Raw genomic sequence first — 24807 nt, 5'->3', positions numbered from 1 at the left:
TCCATGCTCCACGACTTTGACCACTTCCCACCTTGTTTCTTTTGTCACACTACCACTCGCTTCAACACCCCTCATGTACCCCCCAAAACCCTGACACTCCCAGACGACCCCCTCCCAACTCGTAGGGACCCTTCCTAACATCTTCAAACCCATTTCAACCTGCCTGGACTGCCCAATCATCCCTCAGAGCCCCCCAAATCATTGCCCCTCGCCCAACCCAGAACCCAGCTCGTCCTTTTTACCCTGCAACGATCCCATTCAGGCGCTTCCAGTAGCCCCCCCAAAACACTGACACCCCCAGACAAAGCTCTCCCAAATGATGGGGACCCTTCTGCAAGATCTAAAGCCATTTGTAGCCTACCTGGACCCCACCAGAAGCCCCCAGCCCCTGAAATCCATGCTCCACCCCCCATTCCGCCCACTTCCCTGCTCATCCTTTCAGGCCAGCTATGATCCACTTCAGGACCCCCATCACCCCCCAAACCCTGACACCCCCAAAACGAACCCCTAGGGTATACCAAGGACCCTTCTGCCCACCCTCAAACCCTTTGAACTCTCCTGGTACCCCCAATCATGCTCCAGAGCCCCCCAAATCATTGCCCCCCGCCCAACCCAGAACCCAGCTCGTCCTTTTTACCCTGCAACGATCCCATTCAGACCCCTCCAGTAGCCCCGCCAAAACATTGACACCCCCAGACAAAGCTCTCCCAAATGCTAGGGACTCTTCTGCACAACCTACAGCCGTTTGTAGCCTGCCTGCAACCCCCAGGGACCTCAGCCCATTGAAATCCATGCTCCCACCCCGCCTTCGACCAGTTCCCAGCTCATCGTTTCAGGCCAGCTAGGATCCACTTCAGGACCCCCCCCATCGCCCCACGAAACCCTGACACCCCCAGACGAAACCCTAGGGTATACCAAGGAGCCTTTGGCCCACTCTCACACCCTTTTGGACTATGCGTGGACCCCCCAGTCATGCTCCAGAGCCCCCCAAATCATTGACCCCGCCCAAGCCAGAGCCCAGCTCATCCTTTTTACCCTGCAACGATCCCATTCAGACCCCTCCAGTAGCCCCCCAAAACACTGACACCCCCAGACGATCCCCTATCGAATTCTCAGGACCTTTCTGCACACCCTCAAACCCTTTTCAGCCTGCCTGGATCCCCCAAATCCCCCCCAAGAGCCCCCCAAATCATTGCCCCCGCCCAACCCAGAACCCAGCTCGTCCTTTTTACCCTGCAACGATCCCATTCAGGCCCATCCAGTAGCCCCCCCAAAACACTGACACCCCCAGACAAAGCTCTCCCAAATGATGGGGACCCTTCTGCAAGATCTAAAGCCATTTGTAGCCTACATGGATTCCCCCCACAAGCCCCCAGCCCCTGAAATCCATGCTCCACCCCCACTCCGCCCACTTCCCTGCTCATCCTTTCAGGCCAGCTATGATCCACTTCAGGACCCCCCATCACACCCCCAAACCCTGACCCCACCAAAATGAACCCCTAGGGTATACCAAGGACCCTTCTGCCCGCCCTCAAACCCTTTGAACTCTCCCTGGTACCCCAATCATGCTCCAGAGCCCCCCAAATCATTGCCCCCCGCCCAACCCAGAACCCACCTCCTCCTTTTTACCCTGCAACGATCCCATTCAGACCCCTCCCGTAGCCTCACCTAAACCCTGACACCCCCATACAAACCCCTAGGATATACCAAGGACCCTTCTGCCCACCCTCAAACCCTTTGGACTCTGCCTGGACCTCCCAATCATGCTCCAGAGCCCCCAAATCATTGCCCCCCGCCCAACCCTGAACCCAGCTCGTCCTTTTTACCCTGCGGTGATCCCATTCATTCCCCTCCGGTAGCCCCCCCAAAACCCTGACAACCCGAGACAAAGCCCTCCCAAATGCTAGGGACTCTTCTGCACAACTTAAAGCCGTTTGTAGCCTGCCTGGAACCCCCAGAGCCCCCAGCCCCCCGAAATCCATGCTCCCCCACTGCCTTCGTCCAGTTCCCAGCTCGTCCTTTCTGGCCTAGCTATGGTCAACTTCAGGACCCCCCATCGCCCCCCCCAAAACCCTGACACCCCCAGACGATCCCCTATGGAATTCTCAGGGCCGTTCTGCACACCCTCAAACCCTTTTCAACCTGCCTGGATCCCCCAAATCCCCCCCAAGAGCCCCCAAAATCATTGCCCCCCACCCAACCCACAACCCACCTCGTCCTTTTTACCCTGCAATGACCCCATTCAGACCCCTCCAGTAGCCCCCCCGAAAACCCTGACACACCCAGACAAAGCCCTCCCAAGTGCTAGGGACCCTTCCAGACATCTTCAAACCCTTTGGACCCAGACTGGACCCCTGAATCCACCCCCACAGCCCCCAAACCATACCTTCCCTCCTGCCCACTTTCCACCTCCTTCTTTTTACCCTGCAACGATCCCATTCAGACCCCTCCCAAGAGATCCCCCCAAACCCCTGACACCCCCAAACAAAGCACTCCCAAATCATAGAGCCCCTTCCAGACATCCTCAAACCCTTTGGACCCAGACTGCACCCCCCAAACACCCCCAGAGTCCCCCAAATCATTGCCTACCACCAACCCACAACCCAGCTCGTCCTTTCTATCCTCCAACAATCCCGTTCAGGCCCCTCCAGTTGCCCCCCAAAACCCTGAGACCCCCAGACGAAGTCCTCCCAAATGCTAGGGACCCTTCTGCACAACCTAAAGACGTTTGTAGCCTACATGGACTCCACCAGAAGCCCCCAGACCCCGAAATCCATGCTCCCCCTCTGCCTTCGTCAGTTCCCAGCTCATCATTTCAGGCCCGTTATGGTCCACATCAGGACTCCCTACCCCCCCACCCAAAATACTGACACCCCCAGACGATGCCCTATTGAATTCTCAGGACCTTTCTGCACACCCTCAAACCCTTTTCAGCCTGCCTGGATCCCCTGCATCCCCCCCAAGAGCCCCTCAAATCATTGCCCCCCGCCCAAGCCAGAGCCAAGCTCGTCCTTTTCACCCTGCAACGATCCCATTCAGACCCCACCAGTAGCCCCCAAAACCCTGACACACCCAGACAAAGCCCTCCCAAATGCCAGGGACCCTTCCAGACATCTTCAAACCCTTTGGACCCAGACTGGACCCCCAAATCCACCCCCACAGCCCCCCAAACCATACCTCCCCTCCTGCCCACTTCCCACCTTCTCCTTTTTACCCTGCAACGATCCCATTCAGACCCCTCCCCCCAGATCCCCCCAAAACCCAGACACCCCCAAACAAAGCCCTCCCAAATGCCAATGCCCCTTCCAGACATCCTCAAACCCTTTGGACGCATACTGCACCCCCAGAGCCCCCCAAATCATTACCCCCCACCCAATCCAGAACCCAGCTCGTCCTTTTTACCCTGCGGTGATCCCATTCATTCCCCTCCGGTAGCCCCCCAAAACCCTGACACCCCCAGACCAAGTTCTCTCAAATGCTAGGGACCCTTCCAGACATCCTCAAACCCTTTGGACCCAGACTGGACTGCCCAATCACCCCCCAGAGCCCCACTAGTCATTGCCCCCCATCCAACCTAGAGCCCAGCCTGTCCTTTGCACCCTGTGACGATCCCATTCAGATCCCTCCAGAAGCCCCCCCAAAATACTGACACCCCCAGACGAACCCCTAGGGTATACCAAGGACCCTTATGCACATCCTCAAACCCTTTAGACTTTGCCTGGCCCCCCAATAATGCTCCACCGACCCCCAAATCATTGCCCCCCCCCCGCAAAACACAACCCAGCTCGTGCTTTTACCCTGCAATGATCCTATTCAGACCCCTCCAGTAGTCCCCCAAAACCCTGACACCCCAGACAAAGCCCTCCGAAATGCTAGGGACCCTTCCAGACATCTTCAAACCCTTTGGACCCAGACTGGACCCCCAAATCCACCCCCACAGCCCCCCAAACCATACCTTCCCTCCTGCCCACTCTCCACCTCCTTTTTACCCTGCAATGATCCCATTCAGACCCCTCCCCAGAGATCCCCCCCAACCCCTGACACCCCCAGACAAACCCCTACAGAATTGGAGGGACTCTTCTGCACGCCCTGAAAACCTTTGGCTCTGGCATGCACCCTCAAATCCCCCCCCCAGTGCCCCCCAAATCCATGCTCCACGACTTTGACCACTTCTCACCTTGTTTCTTTGTCACACTACCACTCGCTTCAACACCCCTCATGTACCCCCCAAAACCCTGACACTCCCAGATGACCCCCTCCCAACTCGTAGGGACCCTTCCTGACATCTTCAAACCCATTTCAACCTGCCTGGACTGCCCAATCATCCCTCAGAGCCCCCCAAATCATTGCCCCCCGCCCAAGCCAGAGCCCAGCTCGTCCTTTTCACCCTGCAACGATCCCATTCAGACCCCTCCAGTAGCCCCGCCAAAACATTGACACCCCAGACAAAGCTCTCCCAAATGCTAGGGACTCTTCTGCACAACCTACAGCCGTTTGTAGCCTGCCTGCAACCCCAGGGACCTCAGCCCATTGAAATCCATGCTCCCACCCGCCTTCGACCAGTTCCCAGCTCATCGTTTCAGGCCAGCTAGGATCCACTTCAGGACCCCCCCATCGCCCCACCAAACCCTGACACCCCCAGACGAAACCCTAGGGTATACCAAGGAGCCTTTGGCCCACTCTCACACCCTTTGGACTATGCCTGGACCCCGCCAATCATGCTCCAGAGCCCCCAAAATCATTCCACCCCCGCCCAACCCAAGACTCAGCTCATCTTTTTTACCCTGTAACGATCCCTTTCAGGCCCCCCAGTAGCCCCCCCAAAACCCTGACACACCCAGACAGTCCTCCCAAATGCTAGGGACCCTTTCAGACATCCTCAAACCCTTTGGACCCAGACTGGACCCCCAAATCCACCCCCACAGCCCCCCAAACCATACCTTCCCCTCCTGCCCACTTTCCACCTCCTCCTTTTTATCCTGCAACGATCCCATTCAGACCCCTCCCCAGAGATCCCCACAAAACCCAGACACCCCCAGACGATCCCCTATGGAATTCTCAGGACCTTTCTGCACACCCTCAAACCCTTTTCAGCCTGCCTGGATCCTCCAAATCATCCCCCAGAGCCCCCTAATCATTGCCTCCCGCCCAACCCAGAACCCACCTCCTCCTTTTTACCCTGCAATGATCCCATTCAGACCCCACCCGTAGCCTCACCTAAACCCTGACACCCCCCGACAAACCCCTAGGATATACCAAGGACCCTTCTGCCCTCCCTCAAACCCTTTGGACTCTTCCTGGACCTCCCAATCATTCTCCAGAGCCCCCCAAATCATTGCCCCCGCCCAACCCACAACCCAGCTCGTCCTTTTTACCCTGCAATGACCCCATTCAGACCCCTCCAGTAGCCCTCCCCAAAAACCTGACACGCCCAGACAAAGCCCTCCCAAGTGCTAGGGACCCTTCCAGACATCTTCAAACCCTTTGGACCCAGACTGGACCCCTGAATCCACCCCCACAGCCCCCCAAACCATACCTTCCCCTCCTGCCCACTTTCCACCTCCTTCTTTTTACCCTGCAACGATCCCATTCAGACCCCTCCCAAGAGATCCCCCCAAACCCCTGACACCCCCAAACAAAGCACTCCCAAATCATAGAGCCCCTTCCTGACATACTCAAACCCTTTGGACCCAGACTGCACCCCCCAAACACCCCCAGAGTCCCCCAAATCATTGCCCACCACCCAACCCACAACCCAGCTCATCCTTTCTATCCTGCAACAATCCCGTTCAGGCCCCTCCAGTTGCCCCCCAAACCCTGAAACCCCCAGACAAAGCCCTCCCAAATGCTAGGGACCCTTCCAGACATCTTCAAACCCTTTGGACCCAGACTGGACCCCCAAATTCACCCCCACAGCCCCCAAACCATACCTTCTCCTCCTGCCCACTTCCCACCTTCTCCTTTTTACCCTGCAACGATCCCATTCTGACCCCTCCCCACAGATCCCCCCAAAACCCAGACACCCCCAACAAAGCCCTCCCAAATGCCAATGCCCCTTCCAGACATCCTCAAACCCTTTGGACGCATACTGCACCCCCCAGAGCCCCCAAATCATTACCCCCCACCCAACCCAGAACCCAGCTCGTCCTTTTTACCCTGCGGTGATCCCATTCATTCCCCTCCAGTAGCCCCCCCCAAAACCCTGACACCCCCAGACCAAGTTCTCTCAAATGCTAGGGACCCTTCCAGACATCCTCAAACCCTTTGGACCCAGACTGGACCGCCCAATCACCCCCCAGAGCCCCACTAGTCATTGCCCCCCATCCAACCTAGAGCCCAGCCTGTCCTTTGCACCCTGCGACGATCCCATTCAGATCCCTCCAGAAGCCCCCCAAAATACTGACACCCCCAGACGAACCCCTAGGGTATACCAAGGACCCTTATGCACATCCTCAAACCCTTTAGACTCTGCCTGGACCCCCCACTCATGCTCCACAGACCCCCAAATCATTGCCCCCCCCGCCCAAAGCACAACCCAGCTCGTCCTTTTTACCCTGCAATGATCCTATTCAGACCCCTCCAGTAGTCCCCCAAAACCCTGACACCCCCAGACAAAGCCCTCCAAAATGCTATCCCATCCCATCCCATCCCCACCTGAGGGTGCATCCAAGACCCCCAGGGCTCCTTCTTCCCCTTCCCTCTGCTGGGCTAGTCTCAGCTGGCCAGGCCTGAGACTGCCCATCCCCCTGTGGCCTTGGGCCTAATCAGGCCCATGGCCGGGAGATCTCTCCCCCAGTCACCAAGTCTCGGAGAGGGAAGGAAAGAGGAAGTGCCAGACCCCACCGCAAAATTTATAGTGGTGCAAGGTATTATGGTAGAAATACCTAATTTCCTGAGTCCACCCACTGGGATGGACTTCTGGACACAGGAAACACCCTTGTAGCAGAGGGCACCCAGCCCAAAATACGACAGGAGCCACCCCTTATTTCATACCATAATCCCTGCACCCAAACACATCATCAGATCAGAAAACTTCTGATGACATGTCCGGCGGAGTCCATATCTTCATCTGGGCGTCCACTCAAACAGTCTCATTCAGGCTCAAGCATCAGTCCATTCCAGTGGTTCTTCCTCATGTGATGGAACCTCCCAGCAACGCAGTCCTTCTCCTGCAGTGTGAATCCTTGTGGACTCCTTGGGACATCCTGGTCACCTGGAAATACCTCACAACTTCTCAGCCAAACCTTTACTCTCCTATTCAGAGGCAAATTCTCCACCCCTGGGGCAGGCCAGTCGGAACAATCCGGCTCCACGACTGCCTTTTTCAATCCATCCAGGGTGCCGCAGCCAACCGCTTTCACGCGGACCAAAGCTACACGGATGCATGTCAAAGGCACTCCGCACCCCCCCGTCTGGGCGCTCGCGTACCGAGGCAGGACAGCATCCGGCTGCACAACCTCCACCCCCGGCAGAGGGAGGAGCTGCGCCACAGCCCGCTGAAGAAGCAGGGAGGCGGAGCCAGGTGCTCGGCGCCATTTTCGGAACACGTCCGAAAACACCAGGGGAAGATTTACAGCTGCCGCCGCCGCCTGAACGCAGCCCGGCTCGGGCGGTGCCGCCGCCACCGCCGCTTGAACGCGGTCCGGCCCGGCCCCCGCCGTCTCTGTCGCCGCGATGCAGAGTCCGAGTCACCTCCAGCAGTCGCTTGCCCACTCACCGCGGGTGTCCGCCCCCCACAGCGGCCGCGGGCCGACCACGCTCTGCTTGCCGCTGCCCCTCCTCCACTCCCCGCCGCTCCGCAGAGAACGAGGAGAAGGCAGGTCTCGCCTTCTTAGGCTACTCGAGCATTCTTAAGCTACCCTGGGCAGAAAGTCACAGAAAGAACCACCCCTCGCTGTTCCCAAGCAACAGGAGGGACTTCCATGCCATCAGCCACGCACCAGGTATCCTTCTGCAGTCCACAGGAGTTCACACAGTCGCCCCGGTAACACAAAACCTGAGCCCCAACTTTCCAAACCCAAACCGACGCCCAGAACTAAATTTAAACTCTCCATCTTTTGCAATCCGAGCTGCAGTTGGCCCCACGTTGGGCGCCAAAATGTAATGGGTTGGGGCAGATCCCCTCCCCACCACAGGCAGAAATAACGACTCAGGCAAACGGATTGCAAAAGTGATGAAAGTTTAAATAGAAAGCAGTGAATGTTACAGAAAACCCAAAGCGCAGTGACAAAGAAAGATCCCATCCCCACCTGAGGGTGCATCCAAAACCCCCAGGGCTCCTTCTTCCCCCTCCCTCTGCTGGGCTAGTCTCAGCTGGCCAGGCCTGAGATTGCCCATCCCCCTGTGGCCTTGGGCCCAATCAGGCCCATGGCCGGGAGATCTCTCCCCCAGTTACCAAGTCTCAGAGAGGGAAGGAAAGAGGAAGTGCCAGACCCCACCACAAAATTTATAGTGGTGCAAGGGATTATGGTAGAAATACCTAATTTCCTGAGTCCACCCACTGGGATGGACTTCTGGACACAGGAAAGACCCCTGTAGCAGAGGGCACCCAGCCCAAACTACGACACAAGGTTATATAAATTGTAGCAGTTTCCTTGCTATGCACTTCTTCTTCTTTCCTGCCTGTCCTGTCTCCTCTCCTTCCATGCTTTACTGCACCATGCTTTCACCATAGGCCTGAGCCATAGGCCTGTAAAACTGGAACAATAAAGGATCAATACCCGATCATATTGGTCAGCCGTATTGATTCCAAGAACCTCCGTCGTCACCATATCTGGCTTTATCTGGTGCCCAACGTGGATTGGGAGTCCTCGGCCCTGACGATGCTGCACGACTCAGCATAAAGAGGTATGTCCGAGTGATTACGGAGAGCCGGCCGCACACAGCACTGCCCCGGTGCTAAAAATAGCAGTGCGCACTCACAAAGGAAGTGAATCTCGCCTTGGATCCGGCGAGCGGCTGGGTGGGGGGCAAGGGGAAGCATGCCGCGAAACAGAAGAGGCTGTGCAAAAACACCCTCCAACTTATTCTCTCTGTGAGAGACATTCCTGGCAATTCTGGGATCTTAAACGGGCTATTAGCCTGCGCCCGGAATCAACCCCGTGGCAACTGAGCTTTCACTTCTGAAGCGCGGGACGAGATTGCAGCCCAGCTGTGGGATGAGGTGCTTAAATACTTAAACAGAAGCTCTTCGCACTAGCACCGTGTGACGGACTGTCACATACATTGCAATCGAAAACAGCAGAGCAGTTTACTTTGACTCGGCTGTGGCATTTATTTCTAACCGAGACGAACACGGGAGATTCGGAAGGCATCCCCTGCCCTCCGCCCCCCTCCTCTCTCCCTGCATACTGCCCGCCAGCATCCGCACAATTTCAATCGCCCGCTCCTTCCTCTACACGAATCGCGGCTCTCCTATTGCCGTTTCTTTTGCGCGGAAAAATCTGCTCCTGCCACATCAATTAGCGGCAGAAGCGAATCCTGATCAAGCTGATAAGGCACGCGAAATCAAAATGGAGGTCACTACGCAGGAGGAATTAGAGAAAGGAGACGCCACGCCCGCCATCTTGGCGACCACACCCTCTTTATTAGACGCCACCGCTGCCACCCGCCCCAAGCAGAGAAAAAGCCGCAAAAAGACAGTGAAGCCTGTGGCTCGGCGTTTTCGACCCTCTTCATCAACATCTTCTTCTGATACCTCTAGCGATGGCCTGGATTTGGAAGGCGGGAAGCCCGATACTGGGAGACCCGATTCTACTGATTCTGCTCTACAACTCCTCTTGGGAAAGATGGAGTGTTAGCAGATACCCGACTACGGCATTTTCGCGGCTATACCCCACCCACGCGCCCTGGTCACCCCAGTTGTGGCTCCCACCACAGCGACGGAGCTTATTCCAGCAGCAGCGGCACCCGCCCTGGCAGCGTCTCCCACCCCGGAAGCTCTCCTGGCGTTCCGCTCTATGCCTGTAGCCCCGGCGGCTCCGCTGCGGGTTCCCGTCCCGGCGGTTCCGGCGATAGTCCCCATCCCCATGGCCATCCCCTTGGCGGTGGCCCTGGTGGCCGCGCCCGCTTCGTCAACTCTCCTGGCGTTCCGCCCCATGCCGGTGGCCCCGGCGGCTCCGGTGCGGGTTCCCGCCCCCGTGGCTACAGCGACGATACCCGCTCCCTTGCTCCCTACACTCCAGGAGTTATCAACACAGTATGGCACTCCAACGACGGTGGCTTCAATTGCGTTCTGATAAATCGATCGGGAGGGACAGGAACTGTCCCATTGCATTGGTGGAAAGGTATTATGGGAAATGTAGTCACAGTCTGTATATGCGTTTCCCGTGGTCAACAACGAATCTAACAATCTCTGAACTGACAAATGCTAATGGAAGCTAGACAAGCCATAGCTCCCTATGGGTTACAGTCAGGATACACAACTGCTGTAATCAATCAGTTGTTTTCAACGCATTTGTTAATCCCTTTTGTCACTTCTGTTAGCGAATGGTGTTTATTACATGCTCTGAGACCGATCGACTTGATCATAGAGGAGATGGGTGCCTTGCAACCTGGCCCCACAACTCCCAGTCCCCTCGAATTGGGACCTGATTATTATTCATCTGAAGGATTGTTTTCTTTACAATTCACTTACATCCGGAGGTCTTGACAGAGCCTACGCCTACTGAGTCATCGATTAAGGCAGACTCCACCCACCGGTATCAATGCATGGCCCCAGGCATGCCAGAATTCTCTGGTTTGGCCTTTGTTCTCATTAGATAGCCTTATTGTGACTTTCTCACCTGTAAGTCTATGGATGATCTCCTGATTTCGAAAAAGCTACATCCTAAGACAGTGCCCTCTGATTTCCAACTCATGTCAGCACGCAAGTGGGTCACAAACATCACTATGCCTTGCAACTTCTCAATTAAGTGGCAATTCACTTGCAAATGCCTGGGAAGCCACGCCCGGCAGCCAGCAGACCTTTTACAAGGTGTCACTGCTACCTACCTCGATGGGGCAAGCCTTTTGTTAGACCATATCAGCAACTGCAGCTTCCTGATAAGACTTTGTAATAAAGGCAGGACTTAGCGATCAAAAAGAGTGGTCAAGAATTCAGGACAATAACTCTGACCCTTGTGCCTTTCACTGCTCAGCAGGGTCTAACGGCCATTTGGTTCCTTTGTTGATACCTTACATAAGTCACTCAGATCTGACTCATGATATGAAGGCAAAAATGCTGGATATTTTGGCATTTGACAATGCCAATGAAAAAACTGAACAGGTTTTCAGCATTGTATCAACAGGTGCTACTGTCTCGTGATTGCTGGATAACAACGAAGGACGCAGCAACGAAGGAAACACCGACAAACAGCAATGTATCTCACCACAGCCATAGAAGCAGCCTGAAACCACCAGCACGACCACTGCAGAAGGGAAACAACCTGAGTGGAAATCAATGTGTTTCTGGAAACTTAGGTACTTTAAATCAAAATTGCCTGACTGCTGGACAGTCTCAAAAGTGTCCACTGTCACAGATCTAATCATTTTACTCTAGATTGTCATAGATAGGGAGATTGCTCCCGCAGCACGAAGATACCCGCGACGACCCCAAACCAGGATGCTTGGATCGCACCTCCCCCTCACAGCCATCCTCTGACAGTGTCTAGCGGAACTACCAACAGCCGCATACCACTTTTGATTCCACAAAGCATTGTCAAGTTCAATTCATACGGTCCTTTGGGTCACAGACCCTGTGCTCTGTTACCTGGCAGGTTGTCTACCTCTAGACAGGGCATCCTTACAATTCCCGGTTCAATACATTCTGATTATGACTGGGCTATGAAAATTATGCTCTATAGCATTACCTCTCCTGTTAGCACTCTTGTTGGGACAGAAATTGTTCAGCTAATATCATTTGAGTCCCGAGTGCCTAAAACTTCTAACAGGATTCCTAGAGCAAAGAAGGCTCGGGTTCCACCGATATGCCTGATGTCTCATTGGCCCTAAAAATCCAGAAGGGAAAACCGGAACAGATTGTATCTGTCAGACACCCTTGTGGACAAATTATACAAATTTCAATGATTGTGGATACTGGAAACAATATTATCATTATGTCCCGTCATAAATGGAATGGTCACTAGCCATTGCTCATGGCAAATGCTGAAGTTATGGGATTAAAAGGTATCCACACGACCTGGGTTAGCAAAGATCTAGAGCAATTAGCTTTAACAACTGCAAATCAGTCACTGTAAGACCATCTGTGTTAACCCTTCCAGTTGCTCTAATGGGCTGACATGCCTTAAGTCAGCCTCTGACTTAAATCAGAGTACAAATTTGTTTTTCTTCCTTTTCTGGAGCAGCTACTGCTCAGCAAATTAAAATGGAAAACAGATAATTCAGTTTGGGTGGGACAATGTTTGCTCAGACAAAATAGGCTGCAAGTTGTTAAGACCCTAATACAGAAAAACAATAGTAACTAGGGTACACCTTGCTAGCCACCCCCACCCCAACCACCACCCCTGGACAAAGGACAAATTTCTGGTACGACTCTTGTCGACAACAGTTCTGCTCTGATTTAAAGTTCCAGTACTAATTTCTTCATTTCTTCATTTCTGATTGCAATGTTCTCAAGAGATTTGTTATTTAGAGTTCTGCTAAGTTTTCCTGGTAAGCATAATGAATGGTACGCATTTGGTACTTATAGGCAGTTAATACATAGTAATTGTACCAAGGTGTAAGGACTTAGTGATGAGTTCACCTTGTAAGATTTTTCTTTTGGTTCAAACCTTCTTAGTTGTGTGCCTAGGCATTTCAAAGGAGCTCCATGTAATATTGTAATAATGTTAAGGTTTGTAGTGAATAGGTATTCATTTTCTAGGGTATTCTTTAGCTAATGTAACGTCTTCAGATTTCCTTCTTAGACATAGACTACAAAAAATACCAAAAAAAAAAGGTGAACAAAAAAGGTAACAAGTGCAAAGAACAAGAAATTTTTAAATGGTAAACAAAAACAAGGTAACAAGTGCAAAGAACAAAAAATTTAAACACACCAAAATATAACAAAAGTACAAAACCTCTGGATACAAAAAATAGAGTACTAAATACCAAAATAGAGTACTAAATAACAGAATAGAGTACTGAATAACAGAATCATAAACAAGAAGAGCAACAATAAAAATAAAAATTAAAAACAAAATATGACAGGCTAAAAAATCATAAGGATTGCTGACAAAAGAGCTGTGGACAAATACATAAGAATTGTTAGTAATAAATAAAAAATAGGGATTATCAAGACTACTAGATTAAAACAAAAACTCTATAAAAAGAAGGCATCAAGAAAGTTAAAATGCACAATAATAATAAAAAGGATTAATAGAAAAGCAGAAGGTTACAAAATATAATAAAAAGCAAAAATACAAAATTAAAATAGAAAATAGGTTAAAGGAACTAAACATGCAAAATAAAAAATAATTACAATAAAGGATACAAGATCAAACAAAATAAAAGATTAAAAACCAGATAAAAAATACATTAAAAAAATAAAAAATTGATTAGAATAACAAATTAAAATACAGATTAAAAATTACAACAAAATACAAATAATAATTAGGAAAGTAAACAAGAAATAAATTTTACAAACAAATGACAGGTAGTGAGTTAAAAATAATAATAAATGATGAGTAGTAAGTTACAAATAATAATAAAAATTTAAAGAATAATAACAACAACAACAACAAAATTTAGAATAAAATATAGAATAACAAAAATTAATTAGAAAAACTGTATAAAAGTTAGATTAGAGTTAGTAAGGAAAAAATAGAATAAAAAATAAATATGTCAAAATTAGGTTACAATTAACAACACAAATTAACAATAACGAAAAAAAATTAAATAGTATAGATGAAAAATGAAATACCATAAAAAATAAAAATACATTAAAATAGTATAAAAAATAATAAAACAAGCAAAATACAAAATGAAAAAAAAAATTACAAAATTACAAATAAAAAATACAAAATTAATTTAAAAAATATTACAAAATTAGCTGTAAAAATAATAATACCAAAAAAACCGCCACCAAAATTAATTAAAGATTAAACAAAGGAATTAGATTAAAAATAAAAATATTAAAGACATAAATATTTAATAAATTCAGTATAGAAAATTAATTAAAAATTTGACAATAGCTCACACTAAAAACAAATAATGAGTTACACAATTTGTGGAATCATAGACTCATAGAATGAGTCAGGGTTGGAAAGGACCACAAAGATCATTTAGTTCCAACCCCCCTGCCATGGGCAGGGACTCCTCACACTGGGTCAGGCAGGCTAGAGCCTCATCCAGCCTGGTCTCGAATACCTCCAGGCATGGGGCCTCGGCCACCTCCGTAGACAACCCATTCCAGGGCTTCACCACACTCAGGGTGAAGAATTTCTTCCTCACATCCAGCCTGACTCTTCCCATCCCCAGCCTTATTCCATTCTCCGTAGTCCTGTCATTTCCTGACATGCTAGGATGTCCCTCCCCAGCTTTCTTGTAGGCTCTCTTCAGATACTGGATGGCCACAATAAGGTCACCTCGAGCCTTCTTTCCTGCTACCTGCGATCATCGCAACAAACAACGGCAGAAGAATCAAGACCATGAGGACTGTGGTGAAGGCACATTGTGCCGAGACATTGAATCTTGCCCCAGCATGTGGGCAAGCTCCCCCTCCCTCAGGAGGAAGACAAAAGCCAGGCTAGCACGCTGCTGGTGCATGCTGTGCTCGTGCATTCTCCAAATATGGAAGAATTCTAGCTTCATGCTTTCCCATAGGCTGAAGCCAGTTGTTTATGAGAATGCCCATTGGTCAAACCCAGCCTCGAGGTATTCTATAAATATTACCCCAGTGAGTAAACAAGTGCTTTTCCTGCCTTCCTGCCTTCCTCCTCCATTTCTGTCTCTGTGCTAGCTCGAGAGTTAAGTCCGAGCCACTGCCTCTGCAACTGAGTTTATTGTTTAGCTTCTGTTACATACATGCACGCATATCAAGGCATCTGCATGTGAGAAGCGACTGGAGGAATTATTTCCATAGAGGAAGGATACCATGCTGAGCTGAGAAGCCAGCGTTGTCACAGCCAGTCACACGACTGGGAGAGGAACCCCCCCCCCCCCGTCGCTACTGCATGGACTGGATCAACCCCCGAGGGTAAGATCTGCCTAATTATCGGGGAGAAGGGACTTGACCGTGCCAGGTCCCCGCGTAATTGCTTAACCCCACTATAGTGGAGAGAAGAGCGCCACGTGCCGCTCCAACCCCTGTTAACTCCAGGGATTACTCAGCAGCATTCGTGCTTGCACTGCACTGAACTCCCCCCCAGACCGCTCCGGGTATCCTGCTGTTGCTTTGAGCCCAGCAGACGAGAAGCTGCTGCCTGAGAGAACTTGCCGAGCCGGGGCCGCCCCTGCAGATCCGCGTACCGCCGCGTCCCCCAGGCAAGTCTGCCGGCGATCGCCGTCCCGCCGTGTGGTGCGGATCAACTCTGAGGACCAGCTCGTCTCCGGACCAGCCCTACCAGCCCGTCCTCTCGTGCAAGCCAGCTCTGCGAGACCCCAGTCTCGAACCGGCGGCACACAGGACAGAGCTCCGTCTGAGCTCGACCCGAAGCCGCGCACGTCCGTCGAGTCGCCATCTAGTGGCCAAGCGGCAGAACTGCACCCTTCTTGCATATAAATATAGAAATAGCTTGTAATTAGCTCAAATAAGTTCTAATCATAATACTAAGCCAGTTATGGGATATATTTCACGAACATGCACTAGAACATGTATATAAGTTGGTGATTCATCGGTTATTGACAATTTTATAATAATAAAAAATTAATTTTCATAAATATAAGTCATAAGTAATAAAGTGATAACCTCCCTCTTCACCACAAGGACACAGCATTGCCCATGAAGTTCAACATCGATCATCTGGGATCACAAACATCACTCAGAAGAATGTACCATGGCACTGTGTGAACTAGGACTGAATATTATGGTTGTTTGATAATTTTGTCATCTCTCTTGTTAACTAAGTGTGCCTCTGAATGCAGACATCCTAGGGGATAAAGTTTCATCTTTACATTTCGCAAAACAAAAAATGAAAAACGAAACAAAAAAAGAAAAAACAAAAAAAAAAGGGGGGAAAGAGTGAATACGCCCAGAGCAGAAAAAATTAGCTCATGGCAACCCTAGAGATGCTGTAACCCTAGAAACATCAACCCTAGAAGTGCTGTAACCCTCTCACCACAAGACACATTGCACAACTGTCATGAAAATGACAATAGCAAACCTGCCTAGCGCTGATCTCAACGACTGTCACGATGATCCAAGATGTCAACAGAAAGCATCTAACTTATAACTGTGTCGTGACTGCTTAACTGTTGTGTGAACGTTAAGAGATGAGAATTACTAGGATGAGCAAAACCACGTTATTTTGTGTAATTTTATATTGGGCAATGCAATGAAGCTCTTTTTGCTCTTGCTGTTTGCCTGCAAGTTTTCTGTCTGTGAAGGTAGAGCCTGGCCAGATCTACCTTTACAGATTAAAGAAATCTTGCTGCCATTAAACAATGATTTTTGACCATCCTAGAGAAAATAAGATGCAACATAACCCTAAGGCAGATTGTAAAAGACAGTGCTAAGGATTACATTTGTGCCTCAATCTCTATGTGCAATGTGTTCAGGCATAATCAAGTCTTCTCTGTCAATAAGAGGAGTGAAATGTAAAGATCGAACTATTAAGACCTAAGTTCTTCTTTACAAGGTTTGTTATCTTTGACCATGGATTATGCCAGCTCTGTCAGAACATTGTAACTAGTTCACCTTAAGCTTTGTGCCTTGTACAGGTTACATCACTCTGTTAGACATGCTGCACTACAGGACTTTTGCTTTTGCTATACAGCTTAGCTTTACCTTGCTTGCTTCTGTATTTGCAAAGAGTATCTTGTATGGGATGGGAACAACTCCCATGACCAGATTGCTCACAAAAAAAAAAAAAGGGGGATTTGTGGCAATGCCAGCGACGAGTGGTGTGAGCAATCTGGCAGTGCAGGCCTAGAGCCTGACATGGTGGTAGGCCATGCTCAGCATAAGTGCAGAAGTAGCTAGCAGTGTAGCAAAACAGTGCTGTGCCTGCAGCATGTAACTAAAGCAGGGCACTGGTAGCTATAAACACAGAGAGTTATCTGGGAATAACAGGACACACCCCTGCATCAACAGCCTCACGTGTCATTAGTAGTGTGACCAACAATCTATAAGAGAAGGATGTGTGGTCACTCGTGGGGAACCAATGAAGCTATGCCAATGATGCTCTCCCAGTCTATATAAGCTGTAGAGGTTCCCTTAATAAACAAACAATTCTAGATCACATTGGTCATCCATATTGACTCCATTCTCCATTGCCAACAGCCAACTATTAAATATTAATAACAGCCATAACAGGACTCCTTCCCAGTACAGATTGTGCCCACTCCCAGGAAAGGCTACACCACCTGAAGCCTTCCAACCACTCATCTGTGTCTCTTTCCCATACAACCTATATCTCCTTTCCCACTCCCTGACAGACTGGGCCCCACCCCAGTAGAAACTCTCTGCCTGTTCTTTGGAGATGGAGGTTCTGGTGTGTCCCATCCCCAGTCAGAAAGGCACCAGAGCATCTGGGAGGAGTCATTCCAAATACCCTGGGATGGAGCAGACCCTGCACACAGGGAAGAAGGCCAACTGCAGCTGGGCTGTGGAAGGAGGAGTGTGGCCACCCAGACACAGGAGTTGTCCTCCCCAGGACTCAGCACTGCTGTGGCCACATCTGGATGCTTGGTGTCTAGGGGTAGGGTTCTGCAGTCCAACAGAGAAGGGAGGAACTTCAGAGACTGCAGAGGAGATCTGCCAGGATGGGGGTTGACATCTCTGTGGAGAGACTGAGGGAGCTGGGCTTCTTCAGCCTGCTGAATGGAGGCTCAGGGCACTGCCATAGCAGTGTGCACATGGCTGAAGGGTGGTTTCAGAGAGGATGGAGCTCTTCTGGGGAGTGGGAAGAGACCACAACCTCCACAAAGTGCATCTTGGAAGGTTCAGAATGGAGATGAGGCCAAAGAAATGGCCGTCAAAGGGCAGAGCTGCTATGCATGAGGCCATCCAGAGGTGTCAGGAAATGGCAGGGAGAGCTGAGACAGCTCAGGGAAGGGATGGAAATGGCAGGGGAAGAGCTGGGTGGGAAAGCAAGATTTGTACCAGCAGCCTGAGGGGAAAGAGCTGCAGGCATGGGACAGTGTAGGAGAGGCTGCAGTAGGGACGGCCAAGGGTTCTGGCAAGGCTGAGAGGCCCAACAGGACCAAGGTCTTTGTGCCCTTGGCTCTGGCACTTGCCTCTGCCACCAAGGCCTGTGAGGAGAAACTTGGCTTTGAGGCTTTGAGGTTCTTGTATTGCAAGGGCAGTGGTCAGGGCTTGGCCTTTCTGCTTCCTAGACGAAAGGCAAGTTTTTCTGCCCTGTACTTTGACTTTGTCTCCCTGCAATCCTGCCTCTAACAAGCTCTCTAACGAGTCCCTGGGGAGCCTTTGTCAGTAACAAGCCTCAGTGAGGCCAATCAGTGCTTCAAGGTACTTTGGAGTTTGCTTCTGACTTGGACTCGTTGAGAGGCTTCTTGGCAGTACCTTGGCAGAGTCTCCTGGAAGTACCTAAGGATGATGTAATCAGCCCCAAATACTCCATGGGGCTCATTAAATACTGCTGAACCTCTAATTATTGCCAAGATTTATGCAGCTAATTGGAGAGGTTTTTATTGCACAAAGCATCTGATATAAATGATTTTTAAAGGTACCTTTCATTCCTTTTCAGCAGGAGTTGTCTCTTTGCAAGCAAACCACAGCAAAACCTGACAAGGTCCTATCCTGCTCACTGCTCATCCTCACTCCCCACTACCCCAGTAGAGCTCAGAGCCACAGGTTAGGGACAGGATCTGCCTTGCCAAGGGCTGGGGTCAGGGCTTGCCCTTTGGATCATGAAACCCCTCCAGGTTTCCTCAGCAGCAGAGCCACCTTGAGCTGCTTGTCCTGACCTGTCAGCACTGCCTCACTTCTCTGCTCTCCCCATAGCCTGGAGATGCTTCAGTGCCTCCAGCGACGATTCCTTGCATCCACTGTCTCCTTCTGCTCTAACCAGACCTGGGGACCCTTTCCCAGATGCTTCAGGACCCATTAAGAGTAGAAGAAACTTCAGAGTTTGAATCTGACTTTGACATCTGCAGAGGTTTCATCAGCTTCCTCTGAATCTCTGAGGTTTACAGGCACCAAAAGCTACCAGAGGAGTTATTAAAAAGGCTTGGGCTGTTCCTCTGCGGCCCTATTGGGCCGGACTCCTTTGCTGGATGGAGCTGCAGGCAAGCAGGCAGCGCTTCAGGAGACAGCTGTGGCCAGGAGCAGCTCCTCTGCACAGCACAGCAGGGCTGAGGACACTGCCAGAGGATCTCAGGGAGATGAGGAAGGCAGAGAGAGCTTCAAGGTGTCCAGGACTGGGAGGGTGACTGAGAGCTCACTGGAGGAGAAGTCACTGCAGTCACTGACACAGTGAGGCTGTGGGTGCAGGACGCTTCAGCTGTAGCTCCTCGGAGACATCTCCATCTCGGCAGCTGATGCTCAGCTGAAGGCTCCTGGAGTGTGCACACAGAAGGAGGACCAAAGCCCTTCAGTTCCATCCTGTGAGCAGCAGTGAGCAGAGCTGGGGAAGGAGAAGGCTTCACCCCCAGCCCCTCTGCCTTTCTCTCTTCCCTTCACTGTCTCTGCCGCACTGCAGGCCTGCTCCCTGTTTCTCCACCTCTCCATGGGTGTGGTGGTTTTAGGTAATGCCTTTAAAATTTAGGTACAGATTTTGAGCAGAAAAGTAGAAACAAAATAAATAGATCACTCTTGGGTGTGAAAAGGAAAAGAAAAGATATTCTAAACAAATTCATTGGATAAATATCTGGAATCAGAGGAGCTGTGGAGTCACCGTCCCTGGAGGTGTTCAAGGGGAGATTGGACGTGGCACTTGGTGCCATGGTCTAGTTGTGAGGTCTGTTGGGACAGGTTGGACTTGATGATCCTTGGGGTCTCTTCCAACCTTGGTTATACTGTGATACTGTGATAACAATTCTCTCTCTTCTCATCTCAGCTGTTTTGCTTCGCTCAGGAGAGATCACCTGCTTTGGCTGCCCTTGGCTAAGTCTAACCCACTGTTTTTTTCTCTCTCAACTCTTCCTTTATCTCTGGAGCAGGGGTGTAAGGAGTAGGGACAGAGGAACAGCTTCCCTGGTCTCTGACCAGGGGGGTTTCATTAATTTGCTAATTGTAAATACCTGTCTAATATTGTCACTGCTGTATGTTTTGTACCTGTTCATTGCATTCCATTGTAGAGTGTAGCTCTTGCTTGTCAATAGAGCTTCATTTGTTTCTAACTGAGCTGCTCTGGCAAAGATAATGCTGGGGGGAAATTTCAACCCACCACATTGGGACTCTTGTTCCCTGGGATTGGGCTGTTGGTTCTGTTGGTTGTGTTGGTTCTGTTCTGACACCAGAGGAATCTTCATGGCAGTTCTGGGTCCCTTCTGCATTTGAAGCTGTGATGAACTCTGCCATGGCTTGGTAGTGATGGTACTGAGCTGATCCATTCCTCATGCATCTCAGGGACAGGGGTGACAATGAGGCTGAGAGAAGTGTGCCCTAACTTGTCACTGCCTTTCCCTCCTGACAGGTCTCCATGGCCAGAGGCAGCAGATGGCCAACAGCAGCTCCATCACCCACTTCCTCCTCCTGCCATTCCCGGCACAAGGCAGCTGCAGCTCCTGCACTTCTGCCTCTTCCTGGCCATCTACCTGGCTGCCCTGCTGGGCAATGGCCTCATCATCAGCACCATAGCCTGGGACCACCACCTCCACACCCCCATGTACTTCTTCCTCTTCAACCTTGCTCTCACTGACATAGGCTGCATCTCCACCACAGTTCCCAAATCCATGTCCAATTCCCTGTGGAACACCAGGGACATCTCCTATGCAGGATGTGCTGCACAGGTCTTTCTTTTTCTTTTTCATTTCAGCAGAGTATTTTCTCCTCACCACCATGTCCTATGATCGCTACGTTGCCATCTGCAGACCCCTGCACTATGAGACCCTCCTGGGCAGCAGAGTTTGTCTCCATCTGGCAGCAGCTGTCTGGGCCTGTGGCTTTCTCTATGCTCTGCTGCACACAGCCAATACATTTTCCCTGCCCCTCTGCCAGGGCAATGCTGTGGACCAGTTCTTCTGTGAAATCCCCCAGATCCTCAAGCTCTCCTGCTCCACATCCTACCTCAAGGAACTTTGGCTTCTTGTGGCCAGTGTCTGTTTGGGCTTTTTCTGTTTTGTGTTGATTGTGGTGTCCTATGTGCAGATCTTCAGGGCAGTGCTGAGGATCCCTCTCAGCAGGGACGCCACAAAGCCTTTGCCACCTGCCTCCCTCACCTGGCTGTGGTCTCCCTGTTTATCAGCACTGGCTTCTTTGCCTACCTGAAGCCCTCCTCCATCTCCTCCCCATCCCTGGACCTGGTGGTGTCAGTTCTGTACTCAGTGGTGCCTCCAGCAGTGAACCCTCTCATCTACAGCCTGAGGAACCAGGAGCTCAAGGCTGCCCTGCAGCCAACTGATCCCTGGTTGCTTTCAGAAGCAATAACTCTTTGTCTTCCCCTGCCAGAGCAGTTCTGATGTCATTCAGTGCAGACCCAGGCTGGCTGCTTGGGTTCTGGCTGCTGCTGGTGCCGTTCCCCTTGTGAGAATGTTGTTGCCCACACAAATGTCTTTCTTCAGACCATTATCTGGTTCAGTGTTTGTCCTGTGTGGTGTGACCCAGAGGCTTCAGACATGAGGAGCTGTGCTCCCTGGGTGTTCAACAAAATAAAGGACCCTGCAGGGAGTTGTTTCTCTGAGTTGCTTCCTCCAAGGCTTTCTGTGGAGCTGCAGGGCAGTGCCTGTGTGCAGAGGTGGAGGGGCAGAGTCCCAGCACAGCAACAGTGCCACGCAGCCCCAGAGCTTGCGCTGTGCTGAGCTGCTCTTTCTTTCCCTTCCACCCTCTCCTGCTGAGCCTCTGTTGCTGGGGCAAGGCCTGAGTGCTCTGGCAGCTTGGGCACTGTGCTGCTGTGTGGCAGTGCTGGGACTGCAGGCAGAGAGAAGCCAGGGCTGCTGTGTGGACAGAGCTGTGCTCCAGAGCAGCATCTGCCATCAGAACAGGAGGTCTCCTCATACCTTCATAGCCCAACTCCCTCCCATTACACACTGTACCTACTCAGAGTCCATACCGGATACCCTGACCCCCTTCCAGTATAGACTCAGTCCAAACATGGTTCCTTTAACCCCTCTCAGTACAGATACGGCCTCATCCTCACAGAAACTGGTTCATACTGTCCTCCAGCACTGCAGCCTGGGTCCCAGCACAGCACAGAATCTATTTTCTGTCTGCCTTCCCAGTACTGGACGCATCCACCCCAATACAAACTGCACACCCTCATGACCTCCCAGTACAGCCTGGACCCTGTTCCAGTACAAGCTGCATTCCCTGACCACATTCTAGGACATTCTGGGCTCTGCTCAGCACAAGTTGGGATCCTTTTAACCCTTCCAAGTACACACCTGAATAGAATAGAATAGAATAGGTTGGAAGAGACCTTTAAGATCATTGAGCCCAACCTGTCAACCAATCCAACACCACCTAAACAACTAACCCATGGCACCAAGCACCCCATCAAGTCTCCTCCTGAACACCTCCAATGATGGTGACTCCACCACCTCCCCAGGCAGCCCATTCCAATAGAACTTCTTCCTCACATCCAACCTAAACCTCCCCTGGTGCAACCTGAGACTGTGTCCTCTTGTTCTGGTACTGCTTGCCTGGGAGAAGAGACCAACCTCTGCCTGTCTACAACCTCCCTTCAGTAGTTGTAGAGAGTGATAAGGTCACCCCTGAGTCTCCTTTTCTCCAGGCTAAGCAACCTGGAGCCTCTCCTCACAGGGCTGTGCTCCAAACCCCTCACCAATTTGGTTGCCCTTCTCTGGACACACTCCAGCAAGTCAACCTCCTTCCAAAATTGAGGGGCCCAGAACTGGACACAGTACTCAAGGTGTGGCCTAACCAGTGCAGTGCACAGGGGCAGAATGACCTCCCTGCTCCTGCTGGCCACACTGTTCCTGATGCAGGCCAGGATGCCATTGGCCCTCTTGGCTGCCTGGGCACACTGCAGGCTCATGTTCAGCCTACCATCGACCAGCACCCCCAGGTCCCTCTCCACCTGGCTGCTCTCCAGCCACTCTGACCCAGCCTGTAGCTCTGCATGGGGTTGTTGTGGCCAATGTGCAGAACCCGGCACTTGGATGTGTTAAATCTCATGCCTGGTCACATCTCAGTACAAACTGCATCTCCTGAACCCCTCCCAGCTCAGATGTGGTCTTATCCCAGGACAAACTGCATTACTTTGCCATCTCCCATACAGTTTCCTGGGCCAGGAGAAAGTGCATCCCTTGGACCCCTTCCCAGCTCCAGCTGCACCCAGCACAGCACAAAGTGGATATCCTGATCCCAGGGCAGCTGTGGCCTGATCCTGGTCCAAATGGGATCCCATTGCCATCTCCCAGCACAGTCTGAGTCTCATCCCAGTACAAAGTGCATCTCCTGAAACCCTGATTCCATCCCAGCACAGACCAGGACCCATCCCTGCAAACTGATCCCCTGATCAGTGGTGCCTGGGGCACCTCCAGGTACAACCTGAACCGCTTTGAGCTCTCCCAGTACAGACTGGGCTCCCTCCCCGTACTAACAGGATACCCTGGGCCTCCTAGTAAAGTCTTGGACACCTCCCAGTAAAAGCTGACCCCATGGCCTCTCCCAGGAACACTGGGCCTTGTCCCAGTACACTCTGAAAGCCTAATCCTGTCCCAATACAGCACTGGGCCCTTCCTGTCCAAACTGTCCCTGCAGTTTGGGGATTCCCAGGTCAAGAAAGACAGAGATCTGCTGGAGAGAGTCCAACAGAGGCTAGGAGGATGAGGAAGGGACTTGAATATCTCTGTGGCCAAGCCACTATCCATTGTTGTCCTGGAGTCCTGGCTCACTGGGGAGATCCCAGGGTATTGGAGAGCAGCAAATGTGACACCCAGCTCCAAGAAAGGAAGAGAGGAGGATCCAGGAAACTATAGAGCTGGCAGTGTGAGCTCAGTAGCAGGGCAGGGCATGTAGCAGAGCATCTCCAGCACCATTACATGACCTGGAGAGGACAAGCAGGGGATCAGGCCCAGTCAGCATGGGTTTAGGAAGGGCAGGTCCCGCCTGACCCACCTGATCTCCTTCTCTGACAGGATGAGTGACTGTTGGATGAGGGCAAGGCTGTGGCTATTGTCTCCCTAGAGTTTCCAAAAGCCTTTGGCACTGCTCCCCACAGAATTCTCCTGGGCAAAGTGGCTGCTCCTGGCTTGGATGAGCAATACTCTGCTGAATACAGCCCTGGCTGGGTGAAAGGGCCCAAAGGATGGTGCTCAGTGGAGTTGAATCCAGCTGGTGGCAGGTCACAAGGGTGTTTCTCAGGGCTCAGTGTTGGGACCACTTCTGTTGAACATCATTATTGATGACCTTGATGAAGACACAGAGTGAGTCAGCAGTGAGTCAGGAGATGACACCGAGGCGGGTGGCAGAGTTGATCTGCATGAGGGTAGGGAGGCTCTGCAGAGAGACTTGGATAGATTGGATCCATGGCCAACATCATCAGGAGGAGCTTCAAGAAGGCCAAGTGCCAGGTCCTGCACTTG

The 24807-nt window shown here is 51.2% G+C and overlaps 1 pseudogene; it reads left to right on the top strand.

Moving 5' to 3' along the window:
• The first annotated feature begins 21136 nt into the window (after positions 1–21136).
• On the top strand, positions 21137–24369 carry LOC128899775 (olfactory receptor 14A16-like; annotated as a pseudogene).
• The last annotated feature ends 438 nt before the right edge of the window (positions 24370–24807 follow it).

The sequence above is a fragment of the Dryobates pubescens genome, unplaced genomic scaffold (genome assembly GCF_014839835.1).
Source record: "Dryobates pubescens isolate bDryPub1 unplaced genomic scaffold, bDryPub1.pri scaffold_60_arrow_ctg1, whole genome shotgun sequence".
NCBI classification, from domain to species: domain Eukaryota; kingdom Metazoa; phylum Chordata; class Aves; order Piciformes; family Picidae; genus Dryobates; species Dryobates pubescens.
Note: the sequence above shows the minus strand (reverse complement) of the source record. Positions and strands in the feature narration are given on the sequence as shown.